Source organism: Peromyscus leucopus, chromosome 8b (genome assembly GCF_004664715.2).
Source record: "Peromyscus leucopus breed LL Stock chromosome 8b, UCI_PerLeu_2.1, whole genome shotgun sequence".
NCBI lineage: Eukaryota > Metazoa > Chordata > Mammalia > Rodentia > Cricetidae > Peromyscus > Peromyscus leucopus.
The window spans coordinates 66,260,668-66,267,889 of NC_051086.1; the positions used below are offsets into that span (position 1 = coordinate 66,260,668).

The 7,222-nt window shown below is 44.2% G+C and overlaps 1 protein-coding gene across 1 annotated transcript in view; it reads right to left on the reverse strand.

Annotated features, from left to right (window-relative positions):
• Cct6b (chaperonin containing TCP1 subunit 6B) overlaps positions 1-7,212 on the reverse strand; it is a 60,512-nt gene extending 53,300 nt beyond the window's left edge. Inside the window, exon 1 of the mRNA XM_037200968.1 lies at positions 6,815-7,212. The gene's annotated coding sequence lies outside the window, so the exon portion shown is untranslated. The remainder of the gene's footprint in view (positions 1-6,814) is intronic.
• Positions 7,213-7,222: the final 10 nt, after the last annotated feature.

Here is a 7,222-nt window from a genome sequence, read left to right on the forward strand (position 1 = left end):
AGTGCAAGTGCCTGCAGGTGGAATACAGGCACAGGTGGGCTGGCTGCTTTGTGGGTGCTGGGAATTGAACTCAGGTCCTGTGCAATGACACCAAGAGCTCTTAACTGCTGAGCTGTCTTTTTAACCCTGTTTCTCTTTAATTAATAGTCTTGATAAGCCTCAACTGTAAGTCAGGGATGGTCATATTAAAGGGGGTGGTGGTGGTGTTAGCTCTGAGACAGACCTTGGAGGATTTGTGACTAGAGTCTGAGGAATGGAGTTAATTTCGGGCTTCTGGGTAGGCAGAATGAGCTAGGATGTTCTGCTCATTATTCACCACTAAAGGTCTTAATATCTACTGATTTAGCTCAGAGAATTGCTTTAAGACTTTGACCAAAGTCCTCCTCTCCAAAATGCACTCACACAAAAAACGTTGATTTTAAAATATTAGGAGATTCAAGGATGCCCGAGGCTACCCACAGATCCTCTAGGGGACCATAAGCCCCCGTTACTTCTCCCTCTTTTGCTTTTGCTAGTGAAACTGCCCTCCTTTCTCACACAGGTAATTACTGTTGGCCACCTATCATCTCCTACCTTCTAAACAGGGCACCCAGCCAGACTGACAGGGATCTTGTTAAAATCCAAGTCAGATCATGTCTGGTCCCTGCACAGTACAACCCATCAGCTCCCCATCTCGGCTGGACTAAAAGCCCGTCTTTTTACAATGGCACACAAGGCCCTACAGGGTAGATCTCCTTGCAGGCTTTATCTGCTGCTCTTTTTAATCTCGGACTACTCGAGCCATAGAGCTCTCCTTGCTGCTTTCCCAGCAGATCTTTGATCCTTTATCTTAGATCTGCAAGTGACACTTCCATTCCTTTAAGTCTTCTTTTAGCTGTCACTTGGCAGATGAGACCCTGACAGCCATTAAAAACTGCAACCCTACTTCCAGTGCCCCACACCACGCACCCTGCCTTTCTCTCCACGACACCCATTCATATCTTACAGTCGACACAGTTTACTTATTTGTTGTTGCCCACACTAACCTGCTAACTCCATGAGGGCAAGGATTTTTGCTGGATTCCAGGTCTTGGAATTTTGTCTGACATACAGTAGGCATTCAATAAGTACTTGAGCCTGACTGATGGGATCATTAGAGACACTGCAGTGACAGACATGTATCCAGGTTTGGGGTGGAAGAAAATGAACACTTACTGAAATAGCTGCAACGTGCAGTTTACAAATTAACATTAGTCGTTTCATTTGCCACAATCCTGGAAGGTATTTTTATCCTTATCTCATCATCCCTTTGAATGAAATTTTAAGCTACAATCTAATAAAATATGAATTAAATCTATTATAAAACTGATGAAAAAAGTCAAAGGACAAATTAAAGGAGAGAGCTTGGAAAATAGCTCAGTCAGTAAAGTGTTTGCCTTTGCAGGTGTAAAGACCCAAGGTCAAGCCCCAGAAGTCCCTCCACTACCGCTCATCCCCCCAAGCAAGCAAGCATGCCAAGAAATCCTAGAGGTGGCCTTGACTGCCAGTAGCCTAGCCTCCTTGTTGAGTCCTAAGTCAGTTAGAGGCTGAGTCTAAAACAATAACAACAAAAACATGGAGGGATAGCACCTGAGCAACCACACCTGAGATTGTTCCCTGGCCTCTACATGCATGGATACACATGTACATGTACACCTGCATATACATGAATGTACCTGTGTGTGTGTGTGTGTGTGTGTGTGTGTGTGTGTGTGTGACAGAGAGGAGAGAGAGAGAGAGAGAGAGAGAGAGAGAGAGAGAGAGAGAGAGAGAGCGCAGAACGCTGGACCTTTCTTTGGTATGTTCCTCTATCCTAGTTCTTAAGAGACAAAGGCAGGAAGATCACAAGTCTCGGGCCAGCTCGGGCTCCTGTCTCAAAATTCTGAAACAGAGCTGGAGAGATGGCTCTGTGGGCAACGAGCTCACTGTGCAAGCACAAAGACCTGAGTTCAGATTCCAAGCACCCATGTAAAAGCTGGTCACAGTGGTGCACACATCTGTCATCTCACGGGGAGTGACAGAGGGGCAGAGACAAGTGGTTACCCAGGGTTCACTGACCTACCAGTCTAAAAGAAAACAGTGAGTTGAGAAACGCTGTCATAAAAATTAAGGTAAACCTTTAACTCCCAATATTTCTGCCCTCTACCTAAACCATGATGGGGTGGTAACAGAGAGGAGGGGATAGAGTGGACTAAGCAAAAAAATTAAGGATGTATGAAAAATCCCTATGAAAACCCATGACTCTGTAAGGAAAAACAGAACAAAATAAAACAAAACCATAGACGCCGGGTATCATGGTGCATGCTTTTAACCCTTCAACTTGGAAGCTAGAGGCAGGCAGGTATTTGTGAGTTCAAGGCCAGCTTGGTCTACATAGCAAGTTCCAGACCAGCCAGGGCTACAAAGTAAGACCCTGTCCCCCACCTCCCAAAAAAGGGGGAGTTTGAACACAGAGACCCTTCTAGGTGAACCCTAGAAGACATAGGTTATTATATGAAAATCTCAGTACCTATGAGGGATACTTCCCTGCATTACTGCCTGGGGAGGTCCCAGAGACCCCTAAAACAATACAGGATATTACCACTGTTCTTGGTTGCCCATCAGAACCAAAATCTAGATGGTAGACTCTATTGCTAAAGATACAACACTCAGGTTGTAGGACATACAAACCAAGCTGGAACTGTCCTGAAGACTTTCTCCTTGATGACTGACTACTCACGTCCATAGTGCTGGAAGGGGCTATGCAGGATGCTGAGCAAGAAAAGGCATGAATGATACCCCTGCAGCCAACCTCACATGATACAATACTGACCTTCCAGGCAAGATGTGCTCGTTGGTGCAATTATGGTATGAAGGTTATGGGGGTAACCAACTGCTTTGGGGTTGGATTTGAGACCTGCTTCTCGGAAGGAATTCAGGCCTGGAAGCATCAAACTGATATGAAAATCTCAGTACCTATGAGGGATACTTCCCTGCATTACTGCCTGGGAAGGTCCCAGAGACGCCTAAAACAATACAGGATATTACCACAAGACTCCGCAGGTCATAGGCTCTACAGGAGAATCTATACTGTGGTTTTGTGAAATGACATGTTGTCCAGCTGCCTTCTAAATACTTATCCCCAAAGATAGTGCTGCCCTCAACCTTGGCCAGGGAAGCTTCTCTCTGTGGTGGTCAGGGGTTAATAACTGGTCAAAATGCTGAGAGTAAGTATCTAGTGAAGACTGGGACCTAAATGGAGCATGTATATCAACCACTACCACCCCTCCCACGAAGGCTCAAGAACACTGGAGAAAGCAGGCAGAAAGAACGTAAGAACTGGAAGATGGGGGGCAGGGCTGTGAAATGCTGTTTTCTGGACATGACATAACTACCGAACCCAGTAACTCACTGGTGCTATGGTAATCTCAACACGATCAGGTCAACAAGATCGGTCCATACACCAACAGGCTAACTGGACTAGGTGGGTTATTAACAAAATAGGAGAGAACATGAAGGTAGACAGGGATGTGTTGGGGGTTCCTAGGAGGATGAAAGGGGAAAGCTAGGTGTGTATATGATCAAGATGCATGGCTTACATGTATAAAATTGTCAAAAAATAAGATATTCTTTTATTTTTATCTTTTTGTAATTTACGTTTATTTTAAATGCACTGGTGTTTTGCCTGCATGTGTTTGTGTGCGAGTGTCAGATACCATTACTAGAGTTAGACAGTGGTGACCTGACATGTGGGAACTGGGAATTGAATCTGGGTCCTCTTGAAGAGCAGCTAGTGCTCTTAACCACTGAGCATCTCTCCAGCCCCCCCCCTTTTTTTTTTAGGTAGAAAGTCACTTAAGGAAGACATGCTAATATCCCATGCACATTGTGAGTGAGCATACACACACACATAAACACCACATACAGTTACACAAATAATAAATAAAAGGGAGAAAACTTTATGCTCATGGAGAGGAAGACTCAAACCTACCAAAATGTCAGTTCTTCCCAACTTGATCTCCAATTAGTTCAATCTCAGTCAAAATCCCAGCAAGTCACTTTGTAGCTAGTAGATTGAGATGATTCCAATGTTTGCATAAAAAAGCAAAAGGCCCACAGTAACCAGCCTAACTACTAATGGAAAAGAACACAGCTAGAGGACTGATGCTGGCTGATGCCAAGGCTCACTCTAAAGCTACAGAGACCAACATGGTCATACTAATAAAAGAACAAATACACCAATGACAGGAACAAGGAGCCCAGAAGTAGACCTTCACAGTCAAAAGGAGCAAAAAACAAAGACAGATACTGCACTTTTCTCCATATGTGCAACCTAAATTTAAAATTATTCATATGTGTTTGTAGGTCATGAAACTAGAAAGGGGGTGTGGGGGGCGATCTTAATGGTGGGAAACAGGGTAATGGAATACCTGTAATACAAAAGCAGAGCAGAGAGGCACAAGAAGAGCAGTGGGGGAGGGTAACAAGAGAACCAAGTATAATCTACATCATGGTGAAATCCCTTACTTTGTACACCAACCTCACAGAACTCAATATAAAAATGATATTGACCTCCAACTCAGAGATCTACTTGCTTCCGCCTCTCAATGAAAGGCATGTGCCACCATTTCCTGCTTTAAAAAATTATTTTTTTTTAAAGGAGCAAAAGCAATAAAAGGGAGACAAGACAATCCTTCAAGAATTGGTGCTTGAATAATCATGTGCAAAGAGAGAAAGGGGCGGGGAGGGACATGAATAACAGTCCTTCGCAAAAAAAGCAATTCAATGGATCGCAGATCTAAATGTAAAATGCAGAACTCTCCCATTTCACCAGGGAAACTAAGACCCAGAGAATAAATTAAATGAAGGTTACACAGCTCAGGAGAGGACATAATTCAAACCTGACTGTGCTATTCCAAAGCCCTATTTCCTCACCAAACTTTATCTTTCCTTGACGGATCGTTCCTCACCTTTATAAAGATATGAAAGCTTGGCATGGGGGCACACACCTGAATCCCCAGTACTACAGGCTGAGGTAGGGGGATGGTGCATCAGAGACAAACCTACAGCTACAGTGAGACTGCCCGACCCCCACCCCCAAAAATGGAAAAGTAAAAGTCACTGCGTTTAGATTCATGCTAAATGAAACTCCAGTGTTTTTACCACTAAAAAGAAAAAAGAATGCAATTGCCAACTTTCATCTTAGCTCTGTTTCACAGCAGGGGGATCCTAGTCAGAGATCATTATGGGTGCCATGTACTTCTCATCAAACAGACCAAACATTTAGGGCCTGAGTCTGTAAACTTACACCATTGTCAAAGACATAATGAACTTTTCTAAGGATCTTGAGCACTCAGAGTATTATCCATTCATTTCATTAGCTCATTAATTTCACTTTTCTAAAAATATGTATTGCTGTTTTGCCTGCATGTATCTGTGTAAGGGTCTCAGATCCCCTGGAACTGGAGTTACAGTTGTGAGCTGCCATGTGGGTGCTGGGTCCTTTGGAAGAACAGCTGGTGCTCTTAATGCTGGGCCCTCTCTCCAGCCCACAAATTTCAATCTTTTAGAAGTATATGCTAGAAAGTGGTGGTGTCAGACCCCTTTAATCCCAGCACTTGGGAGGCAGAGGTAAGCAGATCTCTGAGTTCGAGGCCAGCCTGGTCTATAGAGTGAGTTCCAGGACAGCCAGGGCTAAACAGAGAAACCTTGTCTCAAAAACAAACAATAAAGAGTATATGCTGGATGCCTATTATGTGCACTCTGGAGGCAAAGGAAAGCAGGAAGATCTGGGAGCTTCAGACTAACACTGGCTCCAGACAAGAGTTTCAGACAAGCCTGGGTTTTATAGTGAGAACCTTTCAAGATACAGGACGAAGAGGTGCAGATATGTCTCTCGGTACCAGAAGCTTTAAATCTGTGGAGTGCTGTACCCTAGAGTACAGTGGGAGTCAAGCATGCAGTCTCCTATTTTCTGATGTCACATTTTCAAAAAAGTAAAATTAAACAGGTGACATAAAAATATATTTTATTTAACTCAACACATCAAAAATCATTTCAGCAGATAATTGGCTATTTTACACTCTTTGGGGAAGGGTTGTGAACTTGTCAGTGTACAGTGGTCACTCACAGCATCTCTCGGTTCAGACTGGTCACATTTCCAGTGCTCAGCAACCACATATAGGGCTAGGGATGAAAGGGTTGGACAGCAACAGGACCAGGGGAAAAGCCGGGTACAGTTAAGATTCTCCAGTCTAAATGTTCATTCTTCCTCACTAGGAGGCCTTGAACTTCCTAAGCCCTCCTGATTCTCAAACCCAGGTTCATCCCGCCACAGGTTAAGAGAAGACAAAGAGCCTTGGCCTCAGTTCAAACACAGGGATCTAGCTGGCCTCAGTACACCAAACACCACTCATCTTTTCACTCCAAAGAGCTTCCCTCAGCTCTCATTCTCCAGGTCTGTAAAGGATCTTATTGTCTCTGAGCTCACTCTAGTCATCTTTTTTAATCAATGGATCATTGAGCATCTCACATAGGTAATTTTAAAGTGTAAATTATTTCAAACATGCACCTTCCTCTCCACCCCAAGGCCACTTTAATATAAAGAACAGCCTTGAAGCGGGTTCGCTTGCCTTAGCATCTCCCCTGACCATTTTAACTATAGTTACTATTCCCTAGGCTCTTGAGAGCGTTCTATCCCTATGGAATAAAGGCTAAACTCTATCACACAAAACAGAACTTCGCTCCAAGATCTGCTCTTTATTTACCTAACAAAGCCCAATTGTTTGCCCTTCCCAGACTGAACAAGGTCACTTACCTTCTGGCCTGGATACTTTTATTTTTGTAAAATTAGCCACCTCAAAAATCACAAAGGCGGCTTGAGGCTTAGGCGCGGTAGTACACTAAATAACATATAATCGGGGGCCACCGTCCCCGTCGCTCCTTCACAGTTCCTAACTCCCTTTTTAACTAAAGTAGCCTCTTTTTAATTCGGCAAAACGCATGTGGACAGGAAGACAAACTAAAGGTGGGACGACTCGATCTTTCCTTCCCCCGGCTCACCGCGACAACTTTTCAATTACTATCTTCACTCTCTAAGAATCTGAGACATTCTAGGAAGTTCAGGTCCGCAGGGCCCCAAGCCGCCCCTGAACCCCAACAACGCCTCAGTTCAAACCCTCCAGACCGGAACGGAACAGCGACACACGTGGCGGCCAGCGGGGGG